Below are 12,897 nucleotides of genomic sequence, written 5' to 3'. Positions count from 1 at the left end.
TGTCTTTCATCATTCGCATGTTTCGTATGTTATTTTTGTGCCTAATCATTGTCTAGTTTGGGGGGTAACATTTGTGCTACTAATTACCATTTCACATCTACAAAATATTCCAATGGTTGCAACTCAAAATATGCATTTTCTGTAGTTGAGTAGATTTTGTTAATTAGTTAGCGGATGGGCAAGGAAATGGTTGAGGTTATTCTGTGTGGGAACACAAATAATGGTGACATCAAGTCATAGAATGCAGTTCAAGTCCCCACTCCCCCATAGTAATATATCCAAGCTATAGTTCAGGCAGGTTGAAGTAGTCAAGTTACCGAACCATACCCAAGATATGCCCGTCCAAGGTATGAAGTATAAGCGAGTGGAAATAACCCATTAATTGTGTGGATATATAGAATATTATTTACGATACAATCAAATTTTTATTTTTATTTATTTATTATTATTATTATTATTTTCGATTACTGAATACCCATATTTTTCATTTTTTTCTTCACTTTTATCTAGTATTTACTTAGTTGACAAAGTCAAACCCACATTTTGTTTTTGTTTTTACTAAGCTCAACAATCAATTGACTTCAAGAAAGTAGATGTCCATGTCTACCAATTCAAGGGTAGGGTAGCAGTTCCACGTGGTTTTCATAACGTATTGGTTGTGTTGGCATTACTTGTTTTTATGTTGAAATTTGAGTTATAGGTGAATCTCATATGGATTATAAGTAAATGAAGCATATGATTATTTAGTTACATTGCTACTTTTGTTATATCGATTGACTGTAATATTATATCACGTGAGATATATGGAGTACTCTCACTCATATTTATTTGTCAGTAGCATGGGTGTTTCAAAAATTTTCAATGATGGAAATGAGAGTAACTAGCAATTGCACCACATGTTGCAAAGGAAACACCGTAAGGCGGTAGCATAGGAAACAATAACATAGATTTTTTTAAATTTTTTTTAATGCAATTTTGTTTCTTTACTCATGTTTCTTTTTTGTCATATGTTATTTTTCAGGAAGATTCCAACAAGGCCAATGTTTGAGAATATGTTGAAAATGAAGGTAATGCACAACATGTTAACTCAAAAGGATTTATGAAAATGTTCTTCATTAGGATTGAGGAATTGTTATAAGTAAAAGGTGTTGCACTAAAGCAACAATGTTTTACCCCCTAGGAAACTTCGTTTGATGCCTCAAAAACACTCCTAAAAGGCTTCAGGGCCCAATTTGCCACACAAGGTCCTAATTGTAAAAAGGGTCCTGCGAGTTGATTGCTCCACTTTTATCCACTCTGAAAGAATCAATATGGATGATAAACAACATAATGATCCAATGTGGTTCAATGAATGACTCATGGCAGTTGATCTTAACAAGGTCAACAAAGGAATGTTGATGAAAATGAACTATGCATGAAAGAAGCACAAGGTTTTCCTAGTACTTGCAAAGGGGTAACATGAAGATGAGAGTCCCACCAAAAGATCATTTGAATGTTAAGAGACATATTTAGTGGGTAAATAAAGGAAAAATGAGGACTTAAATGCCTCATTAAGAAACTAGATGAATATAATGAATAGGATAAAACTACAAATGGAGGCACACAAGGGTAGGGGCATAGATGGAAATCTCCTTATGAGTGGATGAATGGTGGTATGCAAATAAATAAATCATCACAATACAAATGAAGTGAATGGTTTGTGATATGCGATAATCCAACAAATACTGGCCAATAGTGTGGGAGTCTATGGGTTAAGGCTATGAATACACCAAGAAGCGATGCATGAGGCTCAACCCTAGGACGTAGACTGAATAAACTCCTAATCATATGGATGATTGAAGGAAGTGCATGAGGCTCAACCCTAGGATGATGACTTAATAAACTCCTAATCATATGGATGATTGAATGGCATGGGCACCAAAACGTAGTAAGGGCCACCATGCTTGGGCATTAATGAAAGGAAGGCTCTATGTCTAGGTATATGATAAATGCTAAAGATGGATGGGTTAATTTATCTATGTAAGCAAGGGTGGTCTTATAGGAAATTTGAAGGGGGATGAAAGGGAAATACAACATTCTCAAGAGAGATATGTTATGGTAAATACCAGTTAAAGAAATATAACTGAAGAGGACCACTTTCCATAGCGATATTAAGAGCATGTATGGAGAATTCCTAAATGAAAGTAAGCCAATCAGTATTGAAGTGTAAATGCGCTTAAGAAAGACAAATAATTCACAAATATTTGAATTAAGAATGTTTCCTACTTGAATGAACCCAAGAGTAAAGGCTCCCCGAAGAAGTTTCAAAGAAAAAAAATATAAGAATGGCATTTTGAAGGGCTTGGAAATAATGACATAGGTGGCTTATCAATTACAGTTTGTATGAATCTGTACAAGGAAAAACAAAACAAGAACGATTTCTTTAAAAAGAGTAAATCCCAACATTCAAATTCACTTTTGCATACTAAATTTGAAGAGTAAATCTTTATATGTTCATCATAGACATATTAACTGTGGGAATTTTAATTAGTAAGTCTAAATGCATGTATATCAAAAACCTCATCTTCAAGAATAGGTGTATGCTCAATAGAATGTACCCAACCCCACTAATTAGAATATTAATAATAAAGAGAAGAGTAAGGGAATGAAAAACAAATGACCAAAATCAAATCCAAGGGAATCCAGATAAATTCCATATACAAATTTGATTTCAATTTATATATATATAATACAAAATATTTTTTTTTTTAAAGAATAGAATTGATTTTTCACTCACAAATTTTACCATTTTCATTTTGCTAAATTTAAAAATTTTGATTAAAAAAATATGAATATTCCATACACAATATTATCATCAATGTCACTTCACAACTACGATGTATCAACACCATGCAGAAAAATAAATTAGTAGAAAAACTACATATTTATTTTGGTGAGAAAGTCAAAATTATTATGTGGGTGTCAAAGAATGAAAGCTCACTTGAATGATGTTTATCTACTATGAATGAGATACATTTTAAAATTTTGGATAGCATATCTAGACCAGGATTAAAATAAAATTAATAAATTTACTAAAATTCAAAAAAATAATTCATAACCATCAAGAATTTAAAAAATAAGTAACTCCATCCAATGGTAATTATCAAAATCCCCCAAAGATGAAAACAATAACAAAAATAAACAATGAAAATGGTTCAGTGACATCCAGGCAGGATTATGATTATATAAGTTGGAGAATGAGATGAGAGGCAATGTATTGAGAGCTTCATGAGAGCACAATTGAGGATATTTAACAATTGGAGAATTTATATTCTTGTAAACATTTCAATAACAACAAAATAAACATTAAAATGGCCACAATCGATCCAGGCATCATAACAGTGTGACTCTTATTTTATTTTATAAGAAACATTACAAATGGTACAAGTAGCCCAGACTTAACAACTCAATTTCTCGAGCGTATTTAGATTCTCACTTTACATAATTATCAATTTCTGATTCTAAGTGAGCACAATCCATACTCTCTCCTTTAAATGAATAAAATTGTTTTTCACTCACAAATTTTACAATTTTCATTCTGCTAATTTTACAATTTTTGATTAAAAATAATATGAATATTTCATAAGCAATACTAACATCAATGTCACTTCACAACTACAATGTACCAACGCCATGCAGAAAAAATAAATTAGTAGAAAAAAATACAAATTGTGTTTCTCTAGCATCTTTAGATTCTGGCTGTACATAATTATCAATTCCTGATTCTAAGTGAGCACGGTCCATAATCTCTCCTACATGTTTATTTTCTAGTTGAAAGTGATCCCTCTCTAGGGATTGTTTTTGGAGTGACGCTAAAAGTTCTCTAGCATTGCCAAATTCTGATTGTGAGGAGACTTTCTCGGGAAGTTTGTCATGAAAATCCATACTTTCTCCAGCATGATCAAATTCCAACTGTGGATGAAATTTCTCCAAGGACAACTTCCTGGAAATCTTTTTCCCTTCTTCAACACTATTTAATTTCAGTCACAGATCAATTAATGCTTTCTCTAGAAACCCTATACTTTCTCCCACGTTACCAAAGTAAAATTTGTTGCTTTCAGTTTTTCGGTACCAAGAATCATACTGGCACTCAAAGATGGGAAATCATCTCCATCTGCATTCTCAGGTAAAAAATCATCACATGGTAGGACATGTGGTATTCCTTGTATCAACGCAACCTTCGAAGAGTCCACTACAACTGTAGAGTGCACAATTTGGGTGGAGTCTATTGCATTAAATCATAATATTGATGTATCTAAAAATAAAATTGGGTTTAGTTCCTGGCCATAAACAAAAACCATAAAAACCATCATTTCTAGGCACATACCATTATTATCCAGTCCACAACATCTTGTCTCATTTCAGCAGATATCAGTTCAATAGTTAAGTAAGATGGTTGTATGTACATTGGGATTTGCAAAAAAATTATAAGCACAGATTCAAAAGAACACATAAAAAACTATTAAGCACAACAATAATGGAAGGATGCCAAGGTTTTATATTCTTAACACACCTTGCATTCAAGTTTTAGATAATTATCCAAAATATCTTCCACGTATTCTGAGTAGTGTATCGGGGAAGCATTCATTAGTGTCTTGCAGGCCTTTGGGCATCTCTCCAAAATTTAAACTTTGCAACAAAGCATCCAAAATCATAATCAACCAAATGACAAGCACAACCCAAAAAATCCCAAAACCACGGAACATCACATGTAACAAATACAAGCATATGCAAATAGAATAGAATCAGAGTGGATATATTTCACAGTTTTAATGTATTTTTGATATGTTCTAGAAATCCTTACGAAAATTCAAATAACTCTAGTCACACACTGTTTCTATAATTAGATGAATGCATTCTTGTAGAGTTTCTTTTGAATTCCACGTATGTATTCTTAATTTCCAGTGAGATATTGCAAGAAATAATAGAAGGTTTGGTGTGTTGAATACTTGCTAGCTTAGAGAAAATCAAAATGAAGAAATTTGTAGGAAAGAAATTGAGAAAATCACCATACAACCAAGATTTATGACCTCGTGAATATAAATGAAAGGTATGAAGCATTGATGAAGGCTATCCAGTCTACTATAGCAATTTGCAAACCTAAAATTATGAAGAAAGAAAAAAGGAAGGGCCCCAACAATGTTTTGGTGAACCCTTATTCAATGAGCAATGCAAAGAAGCAAGAAAAAATGTAAACAACATCCAAACAACAAGAATTTCAAGACCTCCAAACAAGTAGTAAAGCTTCATAAAGTAATTTGGAAAAAAACGAGCTCCTTAGTTGCTCAGCTCCTATGTCTTTATTCCATGATTTTCTTGGGACCAAACCATTTGATGCAACAGGTCTCAATGAAGGATATGGAGAATTGAACTTGAAGCACCTAATTCCTCATCATCCATCTGTTCCACATTCTGATTTGTTACCGTTGCCAATTGTTTTGTGTCACTGTTATGTAAGTTGACCAGCCCATGAGGTGAAGAATGAAATGAGGGTGAGACTAAAGCAGGAGTGGATTCATCAAACTCAAATGAAGATGGCTTGGTGGAGTCCACTGGAAGTTCAAAACTTTTTGATCCTCTTAAATTCGATGTTGCTTCTACCTCCAAAAGGACTAGATTCAATAAATTTGAATTGTTCTCATCCTTCCCAAATTCTCACTGGAGATGACCTTCCTCCATGGATATAGACTAATTTTTTCCAACATCTCTAGATTATGACTCTACATAATTATCAATTTCTGATTCTAAGTGAGTACGATCTATACTCTCTCTCTCCTACATGATTATTTTCTAGTTGAAAGTGATCCCTCTCTAGGGATTGTTTTTGGAGTCACGTTAAAAATTCTCCAGCATTGCCAGATTCTAATTGCGAGGAGAATTTCTTAGGCAGTTTGGCATGAAAACCTTACTTTCTCCAGCATGATCAAATTCCGACTGTGGGTGAACTTTTTCCAAGGAAATCTTCCTGTATTTTTTTCCCTTCTTCAACACTATTTAATTATGGTCTTAGATCTATTGATGCTTTCTCAAGAAACTCTATACTTTCTCTCGCGTTACTCGAGTAAAATTTATTGTTTTCAATTTTTCAGTACCACGAATCATAGTGGCACTAAAAGGTGGGAAGTAATCTCCATTTGCATTCTCAGGGACAAAATCATAAAATGATAGGACATGTGCTCTTGCTTGTATCAATGCAACCTTTGCAGAGTCCACTACAACTGCATAATGCACAATTTGGGTGGAGTCGTTTTTAGGAATTTCTACACCACAAAGCTTCTGTTTGAATATTGTTTAAGAAATACCCTTCCTAGCAGTGAGATTACTCCTATCAGGGTGAAAGACAGTTGCTTTGGAATTGATTGAACAAGGGATTCAGATGAAATCGGTTGGATAACAGGCAACGAAGGTGAAGCAATTAATGACTGTGCAACGTCTGCAGTTGGAATTTGGCTTGCATCAACTGGATCCACTTGCGGGACTTGGTAAGAAATGGCCAAACCTTGATACTCCATGGAAAAGGAATAATAAAGCTCATCCTGGCCAGGGATTCGGGCTCTAAGGGGAAACATACTTCTCAAAAAATCCTTGCACTCCTCATCCATAAATATATCGTCTGTCATTTTTTCTTAATTCTGAGTTAACTTCAACCTCCTGACTTAGTTACCGGAGAATCCACAGTAAAAACCATTTTTTGTCAACGTTTCAAATCCCAACTCGGATCCATCATGATGATGGATCCCAGTTGGGATTTGAAACATTGACGAAAAATGGTTTTTACTGTGGATTCTCCGGTAACTAAGTCAGAAGATATAAACCACAGATGTCTTAAATTCAACCTCCTTTTTCCAAAAATTAGGGTTTAAAAGTTAGGGATTCCAACCAAGGTTTACCTAAAATTTGTGAAATACAAAGGAATTCGCACTGAAAAACTCAGGGCTTCAAATCAGGCTTTCCCTGGTATAAATAAATTATAATTTATATAGCCTAATTCTCAGAGAACTCCATGACTAGGAGTGAAATGACAACCATCTACCACTGTTTTCATCGCAAGTTCTAGGAATCAATCGAGAACTTAGGGCTTCAAAACTAATTTTCCCTGGAATAAATCAATTATGATTTATATAACCCAATTCTCAAAGAACTCCACGATTGGGAGCGAAATGACAACTATCTACCACCGTTTTCATCGCTAGTTCTGGAAATCAATCAAGACCTTGACCATAAGGGTTGGAAAAAACATGTGGGATGGTTTTCATCTTAGCTTATATGAAACCCTAAGGATTTCTCCCTACGGGTTCCAAAAATTCAACAATCCATAACCAAAATCTGTTTAGATTTGTGTTGCTTAGAGTAAGGAAGGAAAACCCGTTTAACAGTAAAATAAATCTGAAACTATTAAAATTACATGTGCAACTACAAACCTGTATGTTTTTCTCCATCTACACCTATTTAAACCCCCAAAAGAAAAGAAGGGATTATTGCTAAAGCACAACAGGAAGTTACCTCTAGTTTTGGGAGCAGAAGATTGACAACAAAACGAGTATTCTTTGGAATATTCTACAACTGATAAAGCATTAACGCCATGTTGTAGACCCTGAATGGATGGAGGGGCTTACCTGCGGAAGCGAAATACATGAGATTCAGGGTTACAACTACCCGTGGACAGTTCCTCAATGATGTCGTAAATAAATTAGCCTACTAAAATATAAAAAACCTAGTTTCTTCATGAACATCAGAGAGAATCACTAGAGTCGAGCTCTGCTAGATGAGCAGCGAATGCGAGTGGGGTGGGTGAGTGTGACTGAGTAAGGGTTGCTTACGCCCATAACCAATCTTTGTCGACGAGGGTCGTTGGATCTGTTGTTCCTTAAGAAACCAATTTCCTGGCTGTAGGGAAATTGTGCTTAAGACATTAATAAAGATTATTTACTGTCACTTAATGTTTATTAGATTACCAAATGAAGGACTTGGAAAACTTGGCCTTAGTCTCTTAGTACATGTATGATCAGAACTTCTCAGAATGTCGTTTGCTGCTAAATATAAATGATGAATGAAGAAAGTTTGAAAGGGAAGTTAAAAACAATATGCTGATCTCTCACAGGAACTATTATCTGTAACTTAGAGGAATTATGATCATGAGAAATAAATCATAGACAATATGTTGGTCTTTCATAGAAACTACTATCTATAACTTAGAAAGGAAATGAGGACTTTAAGTATAGGAGCGCTCTTTAAGGGATTTTACCCTGTAGCTTCATTACTACACTTAAAAAGAAGAAAACATTGCATGACACATGATAGTGAAACTTACAAATTATATGTAACAACTCCTAGAAAATTTTGATTGTTTTATTAATCAATGATGTTATCAGAAATACAGTGGCCTGGTTCTCCAAAATTTCCAACCCTTTCCTAGTAAATGTTTCCACTTTTTATACATTGTGGAACGGTTATTGATTTCTGAAACCTATCTAACTGCTTTCTAACTATATGAAATAAAACTGCTACAGAATTTACAGAGGGTAAAAAAACACCTCGAAGAACAAGAAATAACAAAAACAAAACTGAATTTAGAAAGAGATGGTAACTGCTGGCTTGTTCTGTTAGCTCGCTGCCGAATTCCTCTGTAAACACTTTAATGATGCGCCATAATGCAATGTGTTTAGTTTGTATAATCTTGGGCATTCTGATTGGTCAAAATGCCAAGAAATATATATCTGATCTGCTTTCCTTTTCAACCTCGGCTCTAATCCCTGATTTTTCGCATTACAAAGCGAAGTTAACATTTCCTATTAATCTGGGACTCAACAAGAGTAGATCCTGCTTTATAACTGTCAAGTCTGCTCGTTCAACACTCTACTGACTTCTATCGCAAATCGCTATCGGAGCCCACAATTGGCGTATATATATATATATATATATATATATATATATCAACACAATGTTAGACTTATGTATTAATTCTTCAAAACTGCTCTTTTTCCATTATATACTTTATAACACAAATATACCGTAAGATATGATTTCTTTGCTTATCACAATCGCAATCAGCCTGAACCATATATATATAAATGTTATATAATGTTATAATGGCCGTGGACCCGATGGAAGAATTAACCCAAATGAATGTGATATCGGGTCCGACCATCGCAGTCGACATTATCATATATATATCAACGTTGTGCAATGACCACGGACCCGACAGAACTATTAATCGTAATATATATTATATCGGGTCCAGCCTACCGTTACTGCGGACCTGACATGCTTATAATAAAACATATATATATCTTCAGGTCCACCATCACAAGTCGCGATCAGTGGATCCCAACATCCATAACTCTGTGTTAGGGCGAACCCGATGAGACTTAAAACTACACTGTATAAATATTTTGGGTCCGTCAATTCAAATCGCAATCGGCTATCGTTGAATGAACCAATGTATATACATTTGCCGCTTTACGGACCCACCGAACCTTAAAACATAATATATATTCTTGAAGTCCGGTATTAACACTTTAGTGCTTGTTTTCCTTGTAAGTTCCATGTATTTATGCTTTGCGATATGTATATACGAATACATCCATATAACCATTAGCTTCCTCTTAGGCTATATCGGGGCCGATTCTTCTATTTCACTTGTTTCTTTATAAACCCGATATATTATATATATATATATGTATTTATGGGTTATGGCTCCATTTTGGTTGCGATTTAGCTTTATCACATGGCCAATTTCTTTATACTCACTCCTTTTGCGATTTTTGATAGATACCTCATTATCTTTAGACTTTGCGAAGTGGAAAATATAAAGGGTCTAATTGAGGTTGAACCCCCTTAATAATTTTAGGCCACACATTGTGATAAAATTAACAAATAAGGCTTAAGTCACAATATAAGCTACAACATCTGGCTCCACCCGGGGATAGTGATTTTGCCCTAGAAGCACTAAGAACCGCAGATCAGTGCCTTATCCATTGGGCATGGGGTCATATATTGCCTCTCTAAGCTTAACTGTGTGAAAATATGTATAGTGAACCCACACCTATATCTACAGTGATAAGATGCTTGCACTTTGATAGCAAAAAATTGAGAGTCATAGATCGGTAGCCTTAGTTGGGCATGGAGTCCAACATTGTGAAAACCCTGGAATCTAACAACTGAAACCTGACAAACTAGAAGTCTGACATGTCTGCAAACCAGTTTCCAACTGGGAAAGTCACCCTTATTCATCAACTAATGATTAAACTGAAGAACTGCAACTGGAAACCAAATGCTCAACACCTGAGCTTATTTATGTACACGTTCATACATATACACATGATTGATCTTCATCAAGTGAAGTCAATCTTCCAATTAGCATTTGGGTGCATAACCTTGAACCATTCTGCCAGTGAGATTTTAGAATACAATTTATCCTAAATGAAAAATAAACTATGCATAAAGGCAGCTCACAACAAAAATTAGAAGTATATCCACAAAATGATATGTGTAGACTGCTGATAAACTCCTCCATGTAATCTGCCACAGGATCTTCAAGAATATAAGAGGAAATATGGTCCTGATCAGCTCCAAAAAAGAAATTCTCTATGTATGAAGGTTCTTGCCCAAATAGACCTTCTGTTGGGATGATATGCTTAACAGAACAATTAGTAACATCTTTAAGAAAATGATCTATGTCACTTTCATGTCTCCACTTTTCATCTCTAAGCTTTGATTGAAAATAACTTGTAATTGTAACTTCAGGAAGGAAAAGGAATTTTTTCACATTATTATACGACATATGATCAACTTCAAATAGATTATTTACCTCTGATCCATAGGCATCATTGTGTTCTTCAATGCACTGATATACAATCTCTCTATCAGCTTCCTTTTTACATGAGATAGCCTCTTTTTCTATGATAGAGGGCTCAATATATTGTTGTCCAACACATTCCACTTGCTGGTTTCTTCCTATAGGTTCAACACCCAACTGATAAACTTGAAGAGCTTCATCCTACTCCCCATTTAAACCACTTTCATTATAAATAGGAGGATCATCAAATTTAACCAAGTAAGAACTCTGGGGATTTATTTGCAACTTAATTATTTCTTCCTCCTCTCGACTGTTGAGTAGAATTTCTTGATGCATGCTTGAAATTTCCTCTATCTGAATACTCTCTTGATCTGCTTGAAAGGTTATTGAAGAATTTTCTACATCATTTTGAGAAAATGATAGTTCTTCGCTTTCAGAGACTTGTTCATAACTCTGAATGCTTGATATATTTTCATCAAGATCATTATTTTCTTCAACAGGATCATCATGAGATTTTAAAGTTTCTTTAGCATGATAATATTCACAACAACCTTCAAAAATAAACTTGTGTGGATAATAAATTCTACAAGAAGAATTGAATACTGAATGGAAATCTTTCAAAGATGAAATGCTTGCAAAAGGCAGAGACCTGAACCAAGTCCTGGCTTCTTGATCCAAAGAAAACATAAACAGTTTCATCTTAACATCTCCATGAAAGATGCCCTGCTGCTCCATGCATTCATGGAACTCTTGGAGATGCTGAGCAGGACCTTCATATTCATTTCTACCGAATCTTGGAAGATACTCATTCCATGCAGAAAATGCAGGCATATCATGGGGATAGCTAGTGATCCCAATAAAATCAAATGGATCAAACTTATGGACTAAGAATGCAGGGAGAGCCATTAAAATCCAAGAAAAGGAAAATTCAAAGTCTAGTGGAGTCACCAATCAATGTGGTAAGTGAAAATCACAGGTGCACATATACAACCAAGTGTTGAAACTTGTCGCTCTCAAGGATCAACTTCCAACTTAATGAATCTTATGGAAAAGTATTCTTATTCTATTACTTTGTAGACTATGGTCTTTGTTACAATGGAGTCACCTTTTATTGTTTTTATTCAAACAGCCAAATATTTCCTCCTCACTGAACAACCAGAGGAAAATATTGAAACCCAGGGAAAAACCTTCTTGTCTTCTCTCCCTGGCAACGACGCCAATTAATGTTGTTCCTTAAGAAACCAATCTCCTGGCTGTAGGGAAATTGTGCTTAAGACATTAATAAAGATTATTTACTGTCACTTAATGTTTATTAGATTACCAAATGAAGGACTTGGAAAACTTGGCCTTAGACTCTTAATACATGCATGATCAGAACTTCTTAGAATGCCATTTGCTGCTAAATATAAATGATGAATGAGGAAAGTTTGAAAGTGAAGTTAAAGACAATATGCTGATCTTTCACAGGAACTATATCTGTAACTTAGAGGAATTATGATCATGAAGAATAAATCATAGACAATATGCTGGTCTTTCACAGAAACTACTATCTATAACTTCGAAAGGAAATGAGGACTTTAAGCATAGGAGCGCTCTTTAAGGGATTTTACCTTGCAGCTTCATTACTACACTTAAAAAGAAGAAAACATTGCACGACACATGATAGTGAAACTTACAAATTATATGTAACAACTCCTGGAAACTTTTGATTGTTTTATTAATCAATGATGTTATCAAAAATACAGTGGCATGGTTCTCCAAAATTTCCAACCCTTTCCTAGTAAATGTTTCCACTTTTTATACATTGTGGAACAGTTATTGATTTCTGAAACCTATTTAACTGCTTTCTAATTATATGAAATAAAATTGCTATAGAATTTACAGAGGGTAAAAAAACACCTCGAAGAACAAGAAATAACAAAATCAAAATTGAATTTAAAAAGGGATAGTAACTGCGGGCTTGTTCTGTTAGCTCGCTGCTGAATTCCTCTGTAAACACTTTAATGATGCACTGTTATGCAATGTGTTTAGTTTGTATAATCTTGGGCATTCTGATTGGT

General features: G+C 34.5%; 1 long non-coding RNA gene across 1 annotated transcript; it reads right to left on the bottom strand.

The window, feature by feature from the left end:
* Positions 1-3,999: 3,999 nt before the first annotated feature.
* On the bottom strand, positions 4,000-4,419 carry LOC149231430 (uncharacterized). Its single transcript, XR_016247446.1, has 2 exons — positions 4,367-4,419; positions 4,000-4,237 (listed from the first exon to the last, which is right to left on the bottom strand). It is a non-coding gene; the product is annotated as an uncharacterized LOC149231430 (long non-coding RNA).
* Positions 4,420-12,897: the final 8,478 nt, after the last annotated feature.

Source organism: Pinus tabuliformis, chromosome J (genome assembly GCF_031772625.1).
Source record: "Pinus tabuliformis cultivar Carrire ecotype Pingquan chromosome J, CPIR1, whole genome shotgun sequence".
In the NCBI taxonomy this organism is placed as follows: domain Eukaryota; kingdom Viridiplantae; phylum Streptophyta; class Pinopsida; order Pinales; family Pinaceae; genus Pinus; species Pinus tabuliformis.
The sequence above is the reverse complement of the archived record's forward strand: the minus strand, read 5'-3'. Positions and strand labels throughout refer to the sequence as shown.